At 37.0% G+C, this 12,119-nt stretch overlaps 1 protein-coding gene across 9 annotated transcripts in view; it reads left to right on the plus strand.

The window, feature by feature from the left end:
* The first annotated feature begins 349 nt into the window (after positions 1 to 349).
* Positions 350 to 12,119, plus strand: part of LOC134205239 (cell growth regulator with RING finger domain protein 1-like) — a 104,749-nt gene continuing 92,979 nt past the window's right edge. For 8 of the 9 annotated variants that reach the window (XM_062680310.1, XM_062680311.1, XM_062680312.1 and 5 more), the window contains exon 1: positions 351 to 492. The gene's annotated coding sequence lies outside the window, so the exon portion shown is untranslated. Of the gene's footprint in view, positions 493 to 12,119 lie in introns of all 9 variants that reach the window. The other variant, XM_062680319.1, reaches the window with a different exon arrangement.

Raw genomic sequence — 12,119 nt, forward strand, 5'->3', positions numbered from 1 at the left:
TCTGTTTTCTTACAATTCTGTAAAAGAACCTTCCCAAATTTGAATAAGAGCTGGACATATGCAAAAATGGTAGATTCTTTTACAAGATATCATACAGATTTTGGTAGGTTCTTATTCCAAAATAATGTCCAACAGTCAGTTCAAAAGTTACTCAAATAATTAGTTTATGGCACAACGTACAGGTGGAGATGGTGTACTTCTACTAACGCCATACATATCGCACATGCGCCATGCGCACAGTTGAACTTACCATTCTCACACTATATAGCCAAGATAGGGCGTATCATACCTAGCGTTCACGTTTTACAACTCCGTTTATGTACGTCGAAGCATCGTGCTCCTATAAATGGTTGTGTTTATATGAATCGCAGCTGATCGGGTGACAATATTAGTCACACAGAAAGAACGTAGTACTTTTTTATTTTGAAATTTGTAAACATTAAAATGAGCAGTCGAAGTACAGTTTTTCATAATAATTGTTGTGGCAAAATTGTAAGTACAAAACCAAAGTTTCAATGATAGAATAATTGTGGAAAACTCTTTATTGTATGGTAGTAAAATTATTGCTAGCTTGTTTTCTTGTATCTAATAATTTATCTCTTGAAATGATCAATTTTTGACGGTTCAATTTTTATTAGAGATTTTCTGAACAAGATATCAACCTAAATACATTGGTTGATTAATATTAGAAACATTTTTTACGATTATGATGATTAAATTTGTTTTTCGGCTTTATCGATCAGGCACACTTGAAGTTTGAAGGCTTTCAAATCGGTTGTTTTCAATAATAGCTTTCGGTTATCTACTCCCTCATAATTTAAGTAGAATTTACCGATGAAGCCGAAAAACAAATTAATCATCATATTTAAATCAATTAAGATACCCTCGTTGTACCACCGTATTATAAGATTTAAATACGGATGAATAAATTACATCCCAAAAATTAACAACAATTTTCCAAAACTAAATAAGAATATAAAATATTTTTGTTCTTTTTTAAGTCTTTATTATCGTGATTTTTTATAAGTTCATCACGTAAATATTATTGTTTATTTCAAGTGAATTCTACCATCATTAACTAGTAAGGGTCTGCTGTGTTCTTAAGAAAAAAAATTGAGCCATGAGATAGGCAACACACTTCGAAAACGTGTTTGATACATTTGATATATAATTCATTTCACGTTAATTGAAGCGGTATGCAGCGTGGCTACAAAGTAGATCACGCGGAAGCTGACTAGGTTTGATTTCTGTCCGATTACGTGGTGCCTAGCTATGAGTATTATTATTAGCTTGCAGTTCGCTCAGTTCTTATAAAGATCTTGGTTGGTTCTTTTACAAACTTGTAAAAAAAACTAACAAACGCTTGTTGGGTATGGTAATCTAACATTCTAAACAAGACGGTATTAGTGCCGACCGCATCCGAGCCTTGCGAGCAAAGGCGTAGGATTGCCAATCTGGAGATGACGAATTCGATTCTCGATCCGGTATAGGATATTTTCGGGTGGGAAACATTCTCTACTCCCTGGGCACAGTGTATCCATTGTAAGTACTTGACACACAAGATATATACTCATGCAATGGCGGGCAAAGAAAGCTTTCAATTAATAATTGAGGAAATGCTAGTAGAATACTAAGTTGAAAAGTAGGCCAAGTTTCAGTTGGAATGTAGAGTCATTGAAGAAGAAGAAGAAGAAGCGTCTGAGGAATGGAAATAAATTCGATTGGATACAAGCCGAGGTGTCCTCTGGGCTCTCTTGAGAGTAATCCTTTGGAGTTTGGAAAAGAGGCAGATTTGTTTAAGAAATCGTCCGGGTGATCGATTTGCAAAACTAGGGGAAGAAGCCCCAAAACGCCCCCCGGTGCAAACCGCCTTATGGGTATTCTATCATATTTACCCTATTTGGTATGGCCGTAACGAAACTAGACCTAAAATTATGTAGGTTAGGCAAAAAAAGTGTCATAATAACAGATAGGAAGGTTGGAAAACCCAAATTTTTCCACATTTTGATGAAACATTTAATATTTCGGCGAGACAAAACGCCCTATGCGGACTAACCTAGAATGTACTAAGCGTCTCCACGCACTATCCATAGAATGCTGATTCGCCGACGCGTGGTGCGTTGTACCCAAAGAGCTGCCAGCTTGAAGGCGTTTTGCCTCATGAGTTTTCCGGTAACGAAATATCACAACTTTTTTTAAATGTGAATATATTCAATATGATTAAGATTTTCTACAATTTTTAAATGGCATCAGCTAGCTATATTGTTTTACTGTTGCATGAAGTAAAAGTACCCATGAAAATCGTTACAGCTAAGAAACTAAAGCAGTCTTTGCTTAGCTAATGCATATTGTCCCTCCTTCCCCTACATGTTTGAGTGGAACTTTCCATGATTTGTCTGATTAATCATTTGTTATGAGCAATGAATATTTAGCAAACGCGCTTGGGATAGTTTATAATATCATTGAACCTTAAACGCGAGGATCTCACTAGAGCCAGCATGTAAAATTAGAATTCTTAACTGTTATTGTAAGAACAGAACAAAAACAGAACGAGCTGATAAAAAACAAACATGAGGGAGGAGCCACTAAAGCTAATGTTTGAAAAGTTATTAAAACAGAAAGAGACGAAATAAAAAAATATCTAAACATAAAAATTCGAGAAGCTACATTTTGTTCACCCAACCATTAGAGCAAACATCATTTTGAGTATTTGAATTATGTAGACTTTGTACAGCCTACTTGGAATGATTTAGTCTTACAAAAATTATTTTGAGCTTTTTAGTGGAATGTCTTCACTTGTTGTAAGACTAGTTTGGACAATCCCACAAAACGGGATTGTACAAACTCGTCTTATGACAAGAGATGATTTAGTCTATTATTTGATACTTTGAGATAAATAATTTAATTATTGGAAATTTGAAGAACCTGAAAATATCACATTTATTTGAGAACGAACTTCTCATACACATGTGAATTAATCGTGAATGATGCACATGGACTGATCGCATCAATATGTATATAAATCGTTGCTGAAGCCATTGCACATGTCTATCATCCATGATTTCAATGACATGTTACCGCAGCCCAATAGTCTGCCGGGAATAATCACAGATTTTATTTAACCTACACGAACATTAACATCCATACGTAATTGAATATAAAGAATTTGTAATTGAAACAGCTACGATTCGTACCTGAGTTATAAGTAAACTCTAGAATGATATTAATTCTACAGTGCTTGAGACACAAACAACTTAACGTTGATGCAGTCTCGTCATTGTTGAATAAACATAACTGTAGTTACCGTCTAGACAGCCAGCGAAATGGCTTGGCAAACATAGGAAGTGCATCTCACGCATTAGCTACACCACTAGTATCGAGGACAGGTGAGAAAATCTCCCGTAATGCCTATCTTGGTTGAAGAGGATGGATCAATATGCGTTTCTCGGTGATTTTCTATGCAGCTATATTGCATCCGATTGACAACATTCTTTTTTATTTAGTACATCTTACACAGAGTCATGCATGTTGGATCAACAGAGCCTCCATCAATCGAGCATCCACAGTTATTCACCAACCAACAGCGACACGAACAAGTGCAACCAACAATATCACATACAAGCGATTGAAGAACCAACTTCAGGAATAAATTGAAATCACGTTGATTGCCAGCGAGTATGTAGGGGAACTGTTCCGTTTTCCATCTCACTGAACATATATTAATCTCATCGCAATACAAAGAAATTCAACACTAATCTTGGCGCTTCTTTTTGCTAACATGCGTGCTCACTGCTGAAAACAATCACAAAGAATAAGAAAAAAAAAAATCAAATTCCTTTTCATAGTTTGGTTTTTGATGGGAAGAACATGGGAGCTATGAGATGAAGTGCCGAACAGTTTCCCTACTTCGTTTTGCTGGCATTGATCGTGGGTCCTATCCTCGCTGTCTCCTTCTTAAAAGACACTTCTACGGTACGGTAGTCAATCCCGTAATGTGGATATCGTCAGTTATCGTGATAGTGTTGTCGCTCCTAAGCCCATCAGCTCTCCTAATCGCTATATTAAACAGTAATTTCTAGAATAAATAAGTCTGCTTCAATCTATCTAAGAAGCAAATTATGTCGAGATCTTATCCATCTATATATGCAGTTTCGCCTTGAAAACCATTTTCCTTACGTGTCAACCAAAACATTTTCTAGCTTAATTTACCAAAATTCGTTTTCAGCCAATAAATTTCCAAATCAATAAACAGTTGATAGGTCTTCAAGTTATACTCCCGGAAAGTTGTACCACGGAAACGTGCCAACCAACTAGCACTCAATTCCTCTTCAACCAATGTTATCAATAATTCACTCATTTTTTGAGATTTGTGCTAACGTAAGAACTGTATCGCACACAAAACGCGACGAGAGACTGGACACAAAACTTATGGTTCTTACAAGCGAAAAAGGATTTTTTAAATTTACCTTTTTGTCAACCGATTTCGGGCTCGATGTTGCCCATCTACAGGACGTGGTCCAACTCCTGTCCAACCACGTCCTGTAGATGGGCAACATCGAGCCCGAAACCGATCGACAAAAAAGTTAAATTTTAAAAATCTTTTTTCGATTGTAACTGGACACAACCAGTCTCGCGTCGCGTTTTGTGTGTGTTATCATTAATTCCCAGGCCTGTGCTCTTTGCACTCTTCGTCAATGATCTATGCAACGAATTGAAGTCGTCTAAAATCATGTATGCTGATGACTTAAAAATCTTTCGAGTCATATCATCACTGGAGGATTTCTGCGCAGTTCCCCAATTGTTATTAACTATTTGGGGCAATCGCATGGTATGGTACGTGTCTCTCAAGTCAAGACCTGAGCATCATTTTAGACAGAAAATGTCGCTGAGCATAGCGTATGGTACACTGGGTATGATGAAACGCAACACTCGTGACTTCATCAATATTCCTTGGTTCGTAGTATTTGATGCTGTGATCACATCTGTCGTAATCTGAAAAAGTGATGCTATGTTCCAAAATTGGTGTTAACGAGTAATACCCATCGAGCTCTTTAACTGAAAAATAGAAAACCTGCATGTTGTAATTTGGCGCTTATTACTTCACTTTCTCAGATTAAGGTAGGACCCCATGTCGGGATCGACAACAGCTACCACCTTATCAACACCGTTGTGCATTTTTCCTAGTTATAAGAGAGAGGAGAACCTTGCTCCAAAGGCTTTTTATTTTTGACATGCTTGAAGATAACATCGACTGCCCCTTCGTTTCAACGCTCCCGGAAGGACGATACGCCACACAGGATTATTCAGACGTTCGGCACACCGAACGCAATATGGACATAACAATCCGCTTGATGCTTGCTGTATTTCATTCAATAATTTTAATCATTTGTATGACCTACTTATTAGTAGAGATGTTTTCAAGTCGCAAATTATCATTTAAGTTTTAGTCTATATGATGTAAATATGTCGAAGACTGTAAATAACTAAAATAAAATATGTGGCAAAATTCGTAAAGCGGCTCACTGTCATACTTGAAGAGTTTTTTCTCACCTAACAGTCACTTCAGTTTTTCATAACTAGTTCATTCAATTGGAAGGCTCAGTCGTGTTTAACACGGAGCGGAGCCGCGATTCTTAGGTATGATATTTTACAGTCGAAATCTTCTTATCATTACAGTTAGTGTAGAGAAGGGACATAAACCATAATACCGGTGGCGACTTAGGGATATCAAAATACTTAATTCAGAATCAGAACGGACTGGGTAGGGATTTGGGTTTGGGCAATTTCAGCTGCTATTATGAAGAGACTAGTTGACCCGGCAGACGTTGCCCTGCATAGTAGGCGAAAATGCGCCTTTCCTTATTATCCACTGGATATACTAATCTGAGCGTTTGGGTACTTCGCCTTAATATCACTAGTGCTACATGTTCTGTCTAGACATACTTGTGAGTGCACAGGCCATGCTAATTCAGATATTCGACGGATGTCTAAGGCATTCGCTCGGCCTCGATATGGCGCAGTTAGTAGGTGGCGTTGTGGTGGTGTTTTTTATGTAAAAGTGAGAAAGCAGGTGGAAGAAATTCTAAGGGAGGAAAGAGATGTAAATACCCAAGAGAGGAATAAAAAGGCAATGATAAAAAAAGAAGAAAAATGAAAAGAGACGGCGAAAAGAAAAAGATAAAAAATGCTCTACGGTGGATATAGACGGAAAGTAAGAGTACAAGTAGATATGGAAAAGAAAAAAACAGTTGGCCTTCGGTAGAAATGGACGGAGAGCCACACAAAAAAAAGAAGTAAAAAAATATAAAACCGATGGAAAAGAAAATTTTTTTTTTTTTTTATGTTGTTGTTTGATCGGTGTTTTTGGAACTGAAAAACTCAACCTATAATGGTAAAGCCGAGATCAATTGTTGCTAGGATGGTCGGTATTGGCCATTTTTGAATAATACCGGTATTCGGTATTTGGGAGAGTCAATACCGGTAATACCAGTAGAATACCGGTTTTGTGAAAATTTTAGGTATGAAAAGAAAAACTTTTTATTTGGACTTTTGGATGAAAAACAATAATTGTTGGCAAACTTCAAATTTTAAAATCATTGCTTGTTGAGCTGGGCAAAGCAAAACTTAAGTAGGCATAACATAATGAGCAACTCATCCCCCAATCCCCATTGGATTTTGTTGGCAACGGTGCTAGCTACTGAGTATGACTCCTCTGGTTGGACGAATGGATTCAAGACCGTCGAAAATCAGTGTCATGAACTTGCCCTTAATCCCTTCAGATTTAAAGTACAAGAATTCCAAGTGTTTTATTCTGCAACATTCTCTTCACAAGTTGTTCTTTTACTTATAAACCAGAAAAATAATCCATAGAAGCATCTTCTTCGTACCGATCGTCAGGTATGGTTGTTGTCTCTGTTTCAACGATCGCATCAGGAATCACGTCCGTTGCTTAATCAAAGTAGCTCTGGATGACTTGAAGAAAATCGTTTCTGATCCATTCTTAGTTTCATAGGGGTGTGACTGTGTAGATCGGTTTCTATTCGTCGATGTTTTCTTTTTATTATTGTACTATTTTCTCGATGATTTAATGATTTGGTGTAATAAAGGATGATTGTATCTTCCACCAGAATCAATAATCACGATTGTAGCTTTTGAAACATTTGAGTTATTAACAGAATATAAAATCGATTAAGAGAAATCGAACAATACAGTTACGCCCCTATGAAACTAAGCGCGAGAATTGCTTCACGACAGAATTATTCAAAAAAAGCAAAAAGATCGGCGCATTCTGACCGTCTGTTGGATTGAATTTTAATCGAAAAAATAGGCGGAAATTTCTGTTGATTGATTTGATAATTGTTCCAACATCGATTGGTGCGCCACTTCGGCTACATATAGAGTGCAGAACTCACGGCAGAGTAGTTCCACAGCAGCTTGAATAAGTTAGAGGGCTTGAATTATTTCACCAACAATCAACACATGCTATTCCAGCGTGCCTTGGTATCAGCCAGTAGACACTAATTCAGAAAAGACATAATTTTGCAGCAAATAGTTTTTCACAGGGGATCACCGGAAAAGAGCTACTACTATGGCACCTACCTTGTCCCAATGTCATATATTGCGGAAAAAATTAGATGGCTAAGAAAATGAAGCAACACGTTTGATTAATGACAATGATGATCGATTTTTGTGCAAAGTTACTCATACGCGCATTCAATTTTTTGCACGATGAGTATTGCTTGTAACCGAATATTTGTCCCATATATGCTGGATTTCCTATTTATATGGGACAGATAACCGATTACAGGCAGTTCAGCTCATATATGTTGGTGAAAACTATTCGAGATTTTTTATACTGACAGCAACATTTGAAATACCGAAAATACCGGTATTTTCCGTCTCTAATACCGGTATTTTCCGTCTCTAATACCGGTATTTTCGGTATCTAAATTTGGCCGGTAATACCGGTAACAATAAGACCACCTTTTGCTTTTTCTAAAAATAATATGTAGAGGCGAAAAGCGAAAGAAGAGGAGAGTTTTTGATGCCTGATGAGAAATGAAAACACAACAATATGTTCTTTAGAGATTATAATTTAACCAAATTTAATCAGTGGTATTAGCAGGCTGTTAAAAACACCGTATGGAAGCATGAATTATTCGAATGCCAATCGAAGCAATCTCACACCTAAAAATAATCATGTAATTTTAGGTGCTGCGACAACGACATATACGAGCGTCACTTTTGACGTAAAATTAGGTGATACTTTAATTTTACATCACGACTTTATTGACAAAAAAAATTGAACGATAAGAACGAGAATCGAACACAAGCCCGCTGAGTGAGAGCACAACACTTTACCACTCAGCTATCTTCGTCTCTTGGAAGAGAGATTGCTTCGATTGGCATTGGTGATCGAATTATTCATTGGTGATCGAAGTGAAACATGTTCCACGATTTGCACTGAATAAGTATTTTACTGCGCATCAAGTCATCGGCTGCTAGAGCGTTAGGTGCGTCGCATCGGGTGCTGTGTTTGGGTTCCATGACATGTAATTTTAAATCATCTAACATTGAAAAATATGCGATTCAGTTTATGTCATGTGGTTTTCTGTCATTTTTTCACATACGTCACTTGTAATATTCCTAATTTTTTGGTGTGTACGTACTTTCAAATGGTAGGCTCCCATTATTATCAAGACATTAGCTCGATTAACAGAGCGAAACGAGGAATAGAAGATTTTACTAATCGGAACGATAGGGTACATTGCATATATAATATATATTATATATATCACTAGTGCTACACAGAGCCGTAGCGTGGACTCTCAGCGCCCTTGGCGAAACCATTGTTGTGCGCCCTTTATTTACAAAAAAAAATATCAATATTTTATATTTGTATCGATTGTAACAATTGGTAATAGTTTAAAATTTCTAAAAAAAATAACTCTTGATATTTTTACAAATTTCTCAAAGATTTTAAAACCATACGACTCGATCCATTCCAGCTAAGAAAAAAAACAACTCTAGACCTTTAGGCCTATTCGAAGTTTTGAACCACTATTGGACCTAGTTGGGCCAATAAAATCCAACTCTGAAGTGAGATGCATGATGGTAAGAGTTGTTATTAGACCTAGTCGGATCAAAAACCATGTGGCCGGAACCGCCAGCGAACCTATTCAGATCAAGAAAAATCCAAAGCCGGTCGATGGTTTGAAGGAATATTACTGGACTTCGTTGCGTCAAAATAATCCTACTCTGACATGAGTCGATGAAAGGAACCACAATAACCCAGTTACCTACCCGTCCCTGGAATGGGTTAGTTATTTCAATGAAATCCAGTTGTGAAGTGAGAAGATCGATGATCGGAAAGTCGATTTGGATTAAGCAGGCACTACTGGTCTCTGGAAATAGTTGGGTTAAGGAAATTCAGCTCTCAAGTGAGTAGGTTGATGGTCGGAGTTGCTATCGGTAGCAGCAGGGCACATAACTTTCTAATAATCTAATACCAGTCAACAATTTTACAAAACAAATATTTTGTTGTCGAAATCCTTCGCTTCGATCTTTTTTGATGTTTCTATTTGGCAAAATTGTCGGATGAGTACCACTAGTTCAAATATGCATTCTCGTTTTAAGCTTTTTAACTTTTATTGGTCCCAATGAAGAAGTCAAATTCTAACTATCACTGCTAATCTAATATTCAACGGCTTTGTTTTGTTTTTCTACCACCGTGCTAGTTCGTAGGTGGTGCTAGTACAAGTTTCTGGTTTGCTGGTTCCAAAAAGTCGAAAAGTCAAATGCCCCCGAAATGATCAATTTTCGGATCACTTAAAGATTTTCTGAATTAAAAAAAACAAACTTATCTTGAATCAAAGATGAGCAGGCCTAATTCTGCTAGTCTCTATAATAAACGTTTCCTGGTATTAGCTAATAGAGCAAAATGATCCTTTAGAATTTGGTTAACCACCTGATTATTGGGGCGTAGTCCCTAAAAATCTACTGAGAAAATCTGAGTTATCTCAAACCAAATTGAGAATAAATTCTTCTCTCTGCTACATTATATTACGGGTCCAGAGCTCCCGGGTGATATTGGCAAAAATGGAACTAATCCGGTCACGCATATGGGTATCAAGCTTCAATTAAAACTTAAAAATCCACTAGAATCCACTGGAATAGATGAAATATTTTTGTTTGCTCTACATTACTCAAAATATCTCTTCTATAGATCTGTGGACTAAACCGTTTTCTTATTTTTTCGGCCCTTTAATTCATACAACTGTTTTCTTCTCATATGGTGATTCTTGATTTTGGTGCCCCCTTAAGGTTGGCGCCCTTGGCGGGGGCCTACCTGGCCAACCGCACGCTACGGCGCTGGTGCTACATGTTCTGTCTATACATACTTGTGAGTGTACACTGTACAGCCCATGATGATTCAGATATTCGTATAATGTGTGTAGGCAAAATTTCCTCTTTATTATTTCTGCGACTCTTCGTGATGTGAGTTTTACCCTATCCAGTTTTACGTGTCTTATACTTATAAATTACTAGCAGACCCGACGAACTTCGTTTCGTCTAAAATTGATTAATTCTCTGATTAGATCTCGAGTTATGAAGAAATTGGTGTTTCATTTGTATGGTAGCCCCCCTTTTCATAGCGGGGAGGGGTTTCGAACCATCTTAACCATCGAACCATCTATCTCTGCATACAAATTTTCACGCTGATCGGTTCAGAAGTTTACGAGTCTATAAGGTTCAGACAGACAGAAATTCATTTTTATGTATATAAGAAGAAGATGCAGCTTATATCCGTTTCCTTTATCACACAAACTAGTAACGTGTGGCCAAATCAGGTTTACACTACACAAACACTTCGTCCCCATCTTAGTCGTATATGTCTGAATGCTCTGAAAACTTACTAATTTTTCTTCCACGGTTAAATCTCAACTCAGGAACGATTTACAGAGCTCAGCATTACTGATCAAATTAGCATTAACTAGCATGGCATGAAGAGCCGTACATAATGGACGTAGTGATTTATCAAAGCCTCCCATTTATATAATAAAAAAACACACATTCACACTTTAGTATGCAGGTTTCTCTTTTCCATTATTTTGTCAACAACGTTCAAACTAAGAAGATTATAAGTGTATTTCAGCGCAAGTGTATTTCAGACCACTTTCTCCTATGCGTCCATGAATTATGAAGACTAGCGCCTCTGATGTTGTCGACTTGCTAAAAATTCCAGAGTAAATTAGCAGATAGAGCTGTGAACAAGGTATTCACATTGTTATCATCGCCACCATCAGCATCACCACTAAGTTGTTGTGATTTCGTAAAAGATAAACATGTTTTCCAGGAAAATTTGAGGAAAAAAATTCTTCATCAATTAAAAATGTTATTTTCGGCAGAAACGTCTAGCTACCTTCAGTATGGTACTTATCTTGAGTTGTACATGTATCTCGTTGACATACGTGTACGTACAATCATATCAAATAACGAGAGTTTTGCAGCGACATATTGAAATTTCATTGTGACACCTTAATGATGCTGCGCAATACGCCTTGACGTATCATATATTTTAGAAGGTTTTTTTTACAGCGATGTACTGAAATCTTTTAAAAAGGTAGGGTTGAAAATACATATCATAGTAGGCTACATATCATTATATGTTTTTAAATCAAAATAACTCAACTTTTTTGTTGCTAATCTTAAACTAAATCAAATTTCTAACCCAAAAAGTTAAACAATTTTCGGCCAATGTTTAAACGTTTTAATAAGCATTTTAAAATTGACATCATATACCCACAGACAAACAGACGTAACAGCTTGAACATTTTTCTGAAAAATCCATCGCTCAACTCCTCTACCACCATCTTGCGAGCATGTTACACGAAACAATGTTTCGTATGACATTGTCACCAGCAGGCACTGGAGTGAAACGTCAAACTCGAAAGATTACGACGCTCGCGTCTCTAGTTGTGAAACGCATAATCGATCAAATTCAAATTGATCACCATGGTCGAGTCATGGTCGATGGTAATTTCTCTAGTGTTACGTCTGTTTGTCTGTGATATACCTATGCTGTGCCGGTGACATAAACAGGGTGTCCATCCAGTCGT

Source organism: Armigeres subalbatus, chromosome 1 (assembly GCF_024139115.2).
Source record: "Armigeres subalbatus isolate Guangzhou_Male chromosome 1, GZ_Asu_2, whole genome shotgun sequence".
Taxonomy (NCBI): Eukaryota; Metazoa; Arthropoda; class Insecta; order Diptera; family Culicidae; genus Armigeres; species Armigeres subalbatus.